The following is a 13,229-nucleotide window of genomic DNA, read 5'->3' as shown; positions in this document are numbered from 1 at the left end:
ATGCTACATACTAATGCTGGAAAAGTGACACCATTTGAGGGGTAGATGTTAAAAGCTGTTAAAAGTAGCCCAGTGCTTTTTTCTTCTTTTTTTTTGCTACAACCTTTCTGGAAGAAAAATATCACATATACTGTAAACAAAATGTGTCCACAGTGATTTGAGGTTCTACCTATGGAGAATGCTATTGAGTTTCATTAACATATACAATGGCTGATTGTTAGATACTGTTTCTGTTAGTTTCTGCAACAACTAGAATGTTACACTAAATGCAGCGTCATTACATCATGGTTCAGTTTTTACTCACTTAGATACATTACATCATTTATTTTGGTTCAGTTTTGTTTTAACTCGACCAATATTTGCTTAGTAAGAGTTCATGGCACTGTAATCCCATGAGCACATTTGCACATTTCTGTGGTTTGCAAAAAGCTTCCAGATTGATTGCGGTTTATATTTCAGTTCCCCCCATCTCCATCTCTTTCTTATTTTTTTTGTATGATTGTGCCTATATGTCTGCTTGTATGGCATTGTTTAAGCAGGTAAGGTTTGCATTTTTTACTGTAACTGTATGTTTATATTAATGTGTGTCTGAGACAAAATGAAGCACTTAGGAAAAGAGCACTGAGTTTATTTCTCATATTACAGTATATCTTACATGTAATAGTCCTTTTAAGTATAAGCAGTTTTCAGACTGTCTGATGACTTCTCTGAATGCTAATGCCATCACAGCACTTCAAGTAGGAATTATAGTAATCAATAACCTTACTTGATGTATATGAGACACTGAACAAATACAGTTTTTAGCTTTACTGTATGTATTAATTAAATGCATGTATCAGTGTGTGTTCTTAGTTCGTGATAAGCTGATCCTTCCAGTCAGTGTTTTGAAATGATGTTGCAACAATATCAGAAAATTAGAAAAAATTAGAGACTAACCATTATATGGTCTCTGTCGATCACTAAAAAGCATGTTGTGTACAGGATAAATAAGTACAATGCTGTCGTTCATATACATAGACAGCTGATTTAATGTTACACTTGATAAATTCAATATCTCAACAAACATTCCAGCCACTATGTGAGAGACTTTACACATTAACATTGTTTTTTTGTCTGATTGTTGATTTGATTAACTCTGAAAGCACACTGACCACACTAACTAGGAGCTATTGTACCAAAAAGCTGTTTATCAAGTAATTGTTTTTCCCATCAGCACAATGCGGACTGCTTTATTCAGTCCTTCATAATATACTTGGAGATCATACACACCAAAAAGACTAACAGTACAATATTTTGTCTCTAATAGAGCCAGAGGGGTTAGAAAGGTCACACAGAGAGACAGAGAGCACCCAAGGTCAACGACCTTCCTTGAATTTATCTGATGTCATTTTAGAAGAAGTGCTGTTTTTTCCCTCCTTTACTTAAAACCCTCTGATTTGCACTCAGATGAAACTTTAGAGGATCCTTTGGCTACCAGCACACCCATTCAAAATCAATAGTAGGAGACACTGCCCCCTTTAAAGATCAATAATGGCACTTAATGGAAGGTGAGGTCTTCTTTTAAGTTGGGCTGTCCACCCTTTTGTTCTATTTTTTATTCGGTCCAGATACAGAAAAAAGAGAAATAACTAAGTCAGATGGAATTTGAGTGTGTGGAAATCATACGAAACTATCAACTGCATATTTATGACTTATTGACAAAGATATACATATGCATGATGTACCATTTTTGCTGTGGTACATATCCATCTGGTTAGCTCTCCAGACTTGAGGACAGAAATATGTTCTTTATTATTTCTTCTACGACCAATAACAAATGAACTGGAAATGTGACTTACAGTAATTACCTACATGGGCTGTAAAAATCGAGTTGGCTGCCCTCCAAGCTCTGCAGCAGGGTCTTACCTCAGCAGGACATGTCTTGCACTTAATAGACAGTGAGAAAACAGCTTTAATGTAATATGCGATGTAAAGATAACCTCAATCAGTTTAATAGATTCGCAGTTGCATCAGTGCATTCACAGAGATGTTGGTGAACATGAGAGTGGTTCTTCAGATTTTCATGTTTTAGTTAGATGATGCTATGTTTAACCTGCTAAGGGCACCCTTTAGATGTGCTCTAGACCATCAACCCTGATTCAGTATGACAGCATGCTGAAAAAACACATTACTTTTGATTAAATTAATTATTATTGCCAATATGTCATATACATTGATCATGAAATGAGACCTTTACTCCTAATTTGGATCTGCTTTTGATCCATTACCTCACATATACTGCACTGCGGATACATGTGTCCATTGATTCATTACAGATAAGGCACAAGGAAAGCAACTGTGTGGCAAGACATTAGCCACGGTTTCATTTAAAATCTTCATGAGCAACAAAAGAGACTGTTTTCACCAAGGTATTTTATTGTGCTCCTAACAATAAATAGCAAGGACATTGTGTTTTGTAGGTGCTGGAGCTTTGTTTGATTTCTTGAGCATCAATCAATCCAAAAGCAAGCAGGTGCTAAAAGCTATCTAAGCAGATCATGACAGTTTTGAGTGAATCGATCGATTCGATTGACAAAGCTATAAAAATGTAGAAGGAATAATACGTTCATAACTTCCTCACATCACTGCACTGTTGCCTTGAATAATCGCATCACTTTCACTTTATGCCTACAGCTATTTAGTGATGGTTTAGAATTCATGTGACAGGTTGGAGTTTCTACTTGCTGCATTATCTGCTTGGTTTCTCAGTCTTTGTTGTCTCTTTGTCTCCCTCTCCAATTCCTTTTTTCCCCGATCCTTGTGTAGAAGTAGGTTGACACCCCCTCAGAGAAAACTTCATGTAGCATTTCATATGATGACTCAGAGATACCTCTCTTTGTTTCTGAGTGTCTCGGTGAAGCATGTGCACTCGCACTATGCATGTATGTGTATGTGTGTGTGTGTGTGATTGTATGTGTGTGTCTAAGCGCACTAATCATAATTAGTTGTTTCCTGTATCAAGCTGTTTGCAATTTGAAGCAGGGGCTTTGCCAAGTGCCCCCAGGGTGTGTGAGTGTGTGTGTGCGTGCGTGTGTATATGTGTGGTGGCTCTTTGTTTATATTGGGGTCAACTGACATCACACTTCCTGTGTATCAGCATTCCCTGTCTGTCAGTGCGTCTCTCTCGCTCCCTCTCTCCCTCTATTTCAGTTTCTTTCTGTGTGTGTGTGTGTGTGTGTGTGTGTGTGTGTGTGTGTGTGTGTGTGTGTGTGTGTGTGTGTGTGTGTGTGTGTGTGTGTGTGTGTGTGTGTGTGTGTGTGCAGAGTGGTGAGTGTGCAGAGACAGATTCCTCATCCTTAATAAAGCTGTCACCAAATCCAGTGATTTTTTTTCTTATTCTCTGATTCTCTCTTTCACCACTTTGCTATCTCAATTCCTTTTGTTTTCTTTTCTTCACCAAAATCTGTTACTTTTCCTCTTCCTGTGCACCTCGTGTACCTGTCAGCTTATATGGTCTGTCCTATTTCTGTTTATCCCTTCATCTATTTTATCTCTTTTGACCACACAACTAGGTTCCCCTCTACTTTCCTTCTACTTTATTCTTCCTTTCCTCCCACTTTGTTTCTTTTTTACTCCTAATTCCATTCCCTCGCTTTGTCTAATCGCATCCCATTCATTCCTCTCCTGATTATTCTCCTCTTTACAACCTTCATTTTCAGTGTTTCCTTTCTTACTCTATCTCCTTCTCTCCATTCTGCTATCCTCTTTTCATTTCCCCCTCTCTCTTGCCTCTTCTCTACCTCTGCCTGACACTCTGCATCTCTCCCTCTCTTCCCTTTAGGAATGGAGGGATTATGGAGATGAGAATGTGTATTGTTAGGGACAGGGCCTGTCTGTGATCCTCTGGTAAAACGTCTCATTGCCCCCAACTGGAGAGAGCTGCATCACCAGGATAAACAGCATGTGGCTGTCAGACACATATAAACACACATACCTGCTATTTAGCCGCCGTGAATGTATCTTCCTATACTCAAAGACTTATGCGCTGAAATTTGTGCACATATGCAGGTATAGGTATAGATGCCAAACTTCATACTTTAAATACATAATAAGGCAGTGAAATACACAGCAAAACAGATGCAAACACGCCTAAACAAACACCTAAACACAAACACAGAAACACCTAACAAAGCTTGCATACTGGTGAAACTAACTAGATGTGGCAAACACCAGGGGGGTATTATACCGCAGAAGGGGGTTTTCTCTCTCTTTTCATATCTCTCTCTGCATTTACTCCTTTGAAGTTTTAATTTCCCTCTCCGTGTGTTTGCTGTGTATATGCTGTATGTGGGAGAGGAAGAGAGCGAAAGTGAACACAGCGCAATTCATTTTGTTACAGTCTGCACTCATGTAATGCATTATTTTGTAATCCAATAAAATGTAGGATGTGTCAAGGTATGTATTATAACTGTCTGGATAATTAATGGGCCAGCACTAAACATGAATACGTAACCTTTGTAATTAGCCCATGCTGCAGGCCATGAAACTGAAAGTGATTGTACGTGAGCAACATTCAACGCTGCACTTTGACAAATAAGGTGGGCCTTTGTAAAAGAATGAATAGTGATGTGGTGATACTAATCTGATCTCCAAGGAGCGCAGTCGTATGATCACAAACATAGCAGCAAGGTTGTTCATACAGTGCTGCAGCTGCCTGTTACGATCCAAAGTATCATCTTCACTGGATTGAAACAGGCTGTCTTCATTTTAGAATTAAAAGCAGAATCACATTTATGACTTAAGAGTTGTTTGGACTGTGATAAAAACCAAAAACTAGAATAAAGGCCATTTAAATCAACAGCAGAAGTCCATAGTATTCAAGCTACATGTAGCTAGTTTCAAGGCTCCGCAGCCTTAAGACTAAATGTACTTACTCATCCTCTATTGATTTGAAAGGTGGAAATAAAAGTTGGAGACTCAGCAGCTGTGTAGCTTAAATGTGTATCAGTTACAATGGACATCTATGGTGCAAACCAAAAGAAAAACAATACACTGAGAATGGACTTATTGCATATTGTTATAGATTCTGAAATATTGAACGGATAAAAAATGATTTAAAGATTATTTTTGTGCAAAATCCATATCAGACACATATTATTGTACCAAGCGGAGTATTTTTACTTGTCTGGAGGGGATCACTACAATGATAAAATAGGCTACTATACTTAGTATGGCAACATTTTATTTCCTAACCAGCAAATCTGAATTTAGAGCATGATGATTTGTTATTTTTATTACAACATTGGTTGTCATGGTTAATTACATTGATTAAGAGTCTATAGGAACAGCATAGAAGTTTGTTTTCCACATAACTTTTTATGATAGCGTTTTTCAGTTGCAGTGCAAAACACATTCGTCACACAAGATAACATCAGATGGTCCAAGCTGGTATATGAATTGTTGATGAGGCATTTAATCCTCTTGTTTTCTCTTCTTGTGGCAATTTGTGAACCGTATGAATGTTTCCATTGGTTTACATGCACTATAAGGGTCTATAATGGAGTGCTGATGTGCTTAGGTCGACTTTTGTCATCTGTCCAGTGTATGCTGGGATACACTCCAGCCCAATCCACCTGAAACTAGAATTAGAATAAGTGGGTTCATCCATCCGTCAAAAACGCTTATCCTGTTCAGGGTACACAAACAGAAATGCAAACATGATGGCAATCATCTTGTTTATGTCCTGCTTGTTACTTCTGTTATCTATTAGGGAAATATTGGATGGTAAATTGGGCGTTGAGCTCATCACCAACCTCTTTTATACAAGCTTTAGTCAGGTAGTGAGCACAGATCCCTGCAGAGGTTACATCGAGGGGATTGGAGTAGGCTGAGGAAGGAATGTAGACTGTAGCTTTGACACTTTATTTTTTGTGTGCACCATGTCTGTCCTGGTGTATAATACTGTTGATAATAGTGTTCAAGGGTCTTTTTTACAAACTGCACTGTCTGCGTCATAGTACACCGTACCATGGTAAGAAAACCTTTCTGCTACCTTTCAGACAGTAGACCTACAGTATAGGTCATTATTTCTTCTCTTTTTGGGGAATAATGAGATCCATTAATTACTTTGATGTGTTTATTTTTCCTCATATAACTACCAACCAATTATGTGCAATGTACCTTTACCTTTAGCGACTGTATTCTTAACCAGAACTCCTTGAAAAACAAAATGTTGAACCTCAATTCATCTCATCTGAGTAAATGAGGGAAATCAGTGGTTTCAGCATTTTTGTCCAGAGTGTCTCCCAGCACATGAAATAAACATAAAGGTCTTTTTATGTCTCTTTTCATTGCCGTTCTATATGTCTGGCTGCAAGCTGTTCCCGCTGCACCACTGCAGTGTCACCGGCTGTGCCAGTGCTCCCCTGGCAGGTAAATGATGAGGCTTGATGAGATGAGATAGCGTCCTAACGTCAGCTTTTTAAGTAAAAATTTGTTTTGCATCCCAAAGTAGGTGCGTTTATCATAAAATATGGGTAACGTAATGTGTCATGGCATATGGCAAATAGACAACATCTGAAACATGAAAACTATTACCACGTTGACCTTCAGACATCCTTGTCATGGCCCATAACCAAGCTACTCACTGCAATGGGTTCCATCGTTTTGCACTCAGGACAGTCCTGTATAACTGTATGGTTAGGTTTGGTATCCTGTGGTTTCTATGCCAACTCTCACTTTTAAAATAACTAGATTCCCTTTTCGATTTAAGAGCATCCATTGAATGCCAAAAAATGTAAATGTTAAAATAATGAATGACCTATTGAGCACAACAGGCTTAATTTTTCAGTGATGTGCTGTGAGCATCCAGTGAGCCCATACACAAGCTGTTATTAGAGAGTCTCTGCAGTGTCTACCAGCTGTGCCAGCCCTCTCCTGGCAAGCAGCACACAGTCACAAAACCATCTGTGTCTGCGGGCATCAAGCAGCGACACCACCACAGTATATATGCCCCCTTTTACACTGGCATTGCACCACTGCTCCCTACATAGCTTACAAGATAGAGAAAATGCTTTTTTTATATGCTTCTCAAAAAAATCTCTGTGTTACTGGCTTGCATACATCTGCATCTGTATTCCCCTTTCTTCTTTCTTTCAAGAATAGATTAATCTTTTTCACATCTCTTAACCAAATCAAATACAGTTTAACCTGAGCGGTTATGTGCTGAGCTGGGTGTCATTGTCATTCTTAATTATGGCACTGTAAGGTATAGATTTAAATAGTAAAGGCAAAGAAGCTCAATTATATTCTATATGAAAGAATAAGCAAATGTAATATGTAAGAAGTGAATCTGCTGAAAAAGGATATCCCTTGACCTGGCTATAGTGACCTTAATTACTGGAATCTTTTTGCTATACAATAGCATGATAAATCAATTTTGCAAGGTACGTAAAAATATGGGTCCCTTGTGAAAAGACAGACAATCCTGGATACAAGAGCACAGTATAATCCCAGACTGTGTCAAATTGTAGTGTGTCATATTCAGAAGGCTCTCTGCGTGATGTGAACTGCACGTCCACCTAGCTTAGCAAATCTGCCTTTTGAGGAAGATTTCATGGGTTCATTATATTATTTTTCAGGAATACATGGTGTGTAGTATTATGCTATTTTACATATTGCATGAATTGCATGTATTCATACTCTTATAATTATTAATATACCACATACATGCTGTTATGTTTTTATGTTTTACGATATATTACTAAAGAGAAAAAATACAATTATAGTTAAAAGCACATTAAGTTTCACATTTAGGTCTCTTTCCTGACCAAACAAGCTGTCCCAAATAATTCTGACCAAAATCTGACCTTCTGCCCTACAAGCCCATTTTTCCACCCATTATACCTCCTCCTGGCTCACATCTCACAAACACCCTTTTCTTCCTCTCAGTCCTTTGTTGTTCTTCATTGTAGATTTAATAAAGCCTGGTCTTACAGCACAAGCAAAATGTCTTGATATGCAAATGATAATACTTGATTCTTTTTCTTAAACTTGCATGCAGCCACCATGAAAAGAGGGACATGATGCAGACACATTTAAAAACAGGCAGCATTTCACCTTTGACAATTAATGGTGGCTACTTTTTCCTTTAATATAAAAGGACCAAGGCTCTTCTCCAAAAAGTTGTATTTTTCATGATGTTTGCCAGTGTAGACATACACTACTACTATTTATTTTTTATTATAGCAGATGATTTCACAAAAATGTGTCTATACATGCACAGTGTTTCAGCAGTTTATATTCGATTGCATCATTTTTTTTTTCCAATCCAATTTTTTGGTAAGAGTTAGATTGGTGTCCCCCCCCCCCCCCCCGACAATAGCTAAATCCTCAGTTTAATGTCATGTGAAATTCTTGTTATCTTCCAATAATACTATTGTGGTGATGGAACATCATCTCTCTCCACATTATTCAATTCCACATTCATCTCAGAGTTTGTGCTAATTAAAAAAAAAGAAGGTGCCAGATTGCTTTGCTAAAAAAAACAAAAACTGTGTAAATACAATTCTAATACAACCCAAAACAATTGGTAACTGTGTTTTTCCTGTTACCTGTGTCTTATGCAAATTAGGCAACTTGGTGTTTGGGCATGATTTTTAATAACGCAGGTATTAGCATAATATTATAATAGTGTCACACATGTCTCCAGTGATGGGGAAGTTGTGAAGATGCCTTTGGCTTAGGATGGAAGGTGGAGCCTACTTTTGCAGTAATTAGAGTTAGGTAATGAATGTAAAATGACTCATTGAATTGCACAGATACAATCTAATTTGTGTGTAAGTACATGGGGGCGGTATGAATAAAATGTGTGACACCTTGCTCAGTAGTGACAGCTGCCATTACTGACACACCATCAACTCCACTGACCCCAAACTAAGATTACATTTTTGCATTCACACATACAAAAACACATATATATGCACTGGTGTACACTAGAATATGACTGTCTCCCTTGGGTGTAACTGAAAGGCAAATATGATATGTTTATCCCCCAGGGAACTTCAATTAATCCTCTCACTCCTTAATACCCATCTACACACAAACACACACACACACACACACACACACACACACACACACACACACACACACACACACACACACACACACACACACACACACACACACACACACACACACACACACACACACTATCCTGTCTGTTATTGCTCTATAGGGACTCATTTGTTTTCACATGCAACATTCAAATTAAACTGCATGTATGTGTAGGCAGGGGGTTGGTTATCTCAGTAGGGGTGAAACAGAAAGGTACATATAAATGTAGAAAGGATACAGTCCGTATGTGAATTCTATAGGTGTTTGAGCTTTGATAACAAATACCACATGTGACTGACACTGGCTGGAGGGAACACATTGATTTTACATATGAAAAGTCATCAGTATATTGACTTCCAATTGGTAAGTGAACCCGCTCTGTGGTTAAATAGGAAAATTACTCCAGGCAGTTATCTGTTATTGAACACAGGAAAAAATAAAATTACTAACTTACATATTACTTTTGCTTACCTAAACATAACACTGCCATTAGCAATTTTAGATGTTTTTTTTTTCATATTATTATTTGTGTATTGTTCCAGTTTAACCCCTGAATGCTGCCTTTGGACCATGAATGCTTTGGTTGAAGTTTCTATGCCTTTCTTCTTAGTATGGATGCTCCTGCTAGATTTGATTGCTAAAAGAGGCTCCAAAGAAAATTAGCCTGTAAAGAAAATAATTCCAAATCAATATTTTGGAATATACAGAACATGTATATTATTAGTGGCAATGCAGCTAATATGGTAAGTGTTTTGGTGTATTGCAAAATGGTAATTTGTCTCTTCAAGGCTTTGTTTGCATTCACCCTGAAGTTTATTTGGGGATAATTGCACCTTTTTAACATTTTCATTCACAATTCACAATACAATTAAATGAGAATTCAATCTCCCTTTGTTGGCAGTTTTTTTTAGTGGCACAAACACGTGTCACATTGGCAATACAAGCATACAATTTAATAATAAAAAATAAAAAATGTAAAAATGACTTGGCACACCATCTTGGCAGCAGTGTGTCGATGTGTACTCTAAAAACTATTCTTAATGGGTCTGTTGGCTACTTAAGTTTTGGTTGGGTTAGCTTCTGTAGTACTTACATTATCAACCATCAAACATGCCCACTGTGCCTGCAAGTGAGGGCCATTTTAGTGATCAAGGTTTGTTGACTTTATCTTGTTGGCTTATCATCATATCAATTAGTTCAGTTGTTAGATCAATGCTATTGATACTGTGATGCTCATATGATACAATGTGCCACTTTTCTTTGCCCCTCTGGCTTCCTATGGTTCAAATAACACAACGACTGCTGAACACTGCAAACACCTATTAATGCTGCTCATACATTTTGCACTTGTTCACATTTTTATGTTCACGTTTGATTGTATTAGAATATACAAATCTGCAAGGTTTTTCGTTTGTCACTCTACCTGGAAACCTAAAGCTCGGGAAGTGAGATAGTGTCTGTAATAATTTCCTATAAATTGCATAGATTGTATCTGGCAGACAAATGACTTGTTTGTCATTATTTTATGCCCAGACAGGGAGATAAATAACAGATGGACAGAAAGAGGAAAAAGAAAGAGAGATGCCAGCATTTTGCTAACACCATTAAACTGGACAAACAATTGATTGGATTGGCCTGGATCCCCAGGGTGCATGTGTGTGCACGTTTTTTTTTTAAATCTCTTTGTGACTTTTCCGGTATGGACACCAACATTGTCAGGACCAGTAGTCCTCATGGGGACCAAAGTCTGGTTCTAATGAAGCAAATTGTCTTTTCTGAAGTCCTTGTCAAGGTTAGGGATAAAGTGTGAATTGAGGTAAGGTTAAGGTTATCTTAAGGTTAAGCATGAATTGGTTATGGTTAGACTGTCCACAATGAATGGAAGTCCTATCAAGGATAGCTGTGCGTGCATGTGTGTGGATGGGTGCACTTTCTGTATATACTGTTCAGGGCATAAACTCCTCACAAGGCTCAAACTGGGAGGAATGTCCTTGATGTGATTTGATTTTTACACCTCTCATTTCATTAAGGATCTAACTTTTATCAATATAAACATTTTTTTTAAATAGTTGTTGTCTTATTATCATAGTTTTGCCATCAGTCCCATCAATCATGAAAACATTTTACTAACCAGACACAGAGGTTTGGGAGCACTGCTAGACCAAGCCGAACAATGAATTCCCAAATATGATCACACATTTTGAAGTAAGCTAAATCCCAGTGATCAGACCCAATGTAGATTCTGCTTTAACTACATTAATTTGCACCTAAGGTCAGCTGTGCTCCAAATAAATGTTAGCGTGGTAATGAAATGAAAGAATGAAGAGGAGGAGGATGCAAAACAGATGAAAGAGGCCAGCCCATGAGTTATATAGATAGGGGAAAGAGGGCAGCAATGTATTGTATGTCTTGTTAGAGAAAAGCTGAAGTAGAGAAAAGCAAAGTGACAGAAAAATGCAGGGATGGGTGTGGGGGAAGGCTGGCTGAGATGAGGAGGAGAGGACGGGGGTACACTGGAGAGACAAAAAGGATAAAATAGATAAAAAGGATGGGGGGGCAGGGCATGCCTTTGGGAAATAGAGGCAATCGATTGAAAAAGCTGCCAAAGTGTTAGGGGGAAAAGTAGGGGTAATGTGTTATATAACTCCAAAATGGCAGCCCTGACTTTCGGGATAATCAGAATTCTGTAACACAGGCATCTCTCCTCGAAGTTGACTGCACTCAAACCACAGACACAGTCTCCTGTTAATGGAATTGCATGAACCTGAGGCCATTGTTTATGCATCCCAAAATGTCATAAAAGCACGGTTGATAAGTAAACATTTTAACTCTGAGGGATTTTTAAAAATAAAAGTAAATATCAAGCGATGTCAGGTCAGAGGCATCTCTAATGGGATCAGTTTGATCCCACTTATCCATCAACTAGTAAATCAGATTTTTGGTCATACATTTTCAAATTGAATGAATAACATTCACAATTCTTCACAAGTCTTGGGTGGCACTTTTTAAACATGGAGGGTTTTTTGTAACATTACAGAATACACACGTTCAATAATGTGCGATTAAGAAGTGTGATATATTCTATTTTATGTTATGAAATTATGTTAAGAAGTCAAAGTTTTGCTGCATACACTGAGAATCTAAATGAAATCACTTGTGTCTTTATTATTTATGCAATGGCTCATCTTGCATCCTCAGGCATTTTCTTTTTCTTCATGGACTGCACTTAGGATAAGTTATCCCTGCACCCCTACACACTTTTTTTCATGTGAAGTATGTATTCTGTAGGTCCTGAGTTGGGAGATAAAATGTGTGAAAAGGGAGCAGTAGGATTTGGAGCAGCATGCAGGGGAGAGCAGCCAAAATAGAGAGAGAATATCAGCAGCACTGCCTGCCAGCCTCACTGAGCTGCTAAGCAGGGCTTAACGATGCCCAGGGGGTTGTGTATGTGTGTGTATGTGCACGCGAGTGTTTTTGTGTATGTGTGTGTGTGTGTGTGTGTGTGTGTGTGTGCTCTCCTTCTTTATAAGCCCAAAACAAGAGCTCCATGTTTCGGGGTCAAATAGAGGCCAGAGAATCTGAAATGCAGAACTTTCTTTGAGGATTGATAACTTGTCAAGCAGTTAGGAAACTATCAAAGTGAATGCAGGTTACTTCAATGGTAGCGAGATGATGGAAGCTTGTGTAATCCTTGTTTTCTACCTGTGTGGGAGCCTACATGTGGTGGTCCCGGGTCACATAATACTCTTTAAAACAGCATGGTGTCTCAGAAGTCGTGCAAGCGACCTTCAAAGCAGCACATTATTGCTGTTGAGTCATGATGGAGTCACCTGCTGATTCTGACCTGACAGGGAGGAGTTTCATCATGAGAGCTGAACAGCTAATGAGGTTCACACTATCTTCGAGATCTCCTCTCTGCTTCTCAGTGAACAGTCGACCCGACCAACCACTGAGAGTTTGACGGTGCATCAATGATCAATGGCTTTCCATCTGTGATTAGACCTCTGTCACTCTCTATCACTTGTCAGGGAAAAGCTAAGGTGTAACTAACAACTTCAATATTGGCTATTTTTCATTTGAGAGTTCCAGTAAGCCTTGTCAGTGAGCCAGCATGCACAATAGTGGGTCCCTGA

This window comes from Scomber scombrus, chromosome 15 (genome assembly GCF_963691925.1).
Source record: "Scomber scombrus chromosome 15, fScoSco1.1, whole genome shotgun sequence".
Classification (NCBI taxonomy): Eukaryota; Metazoa; Chordata; class Actinopteri; order Scombriformes; family Scombridae; genus Scomber; species Scomber scombrus.
This window is presented reverse-complemented; position numbering follows the sequence as displayed.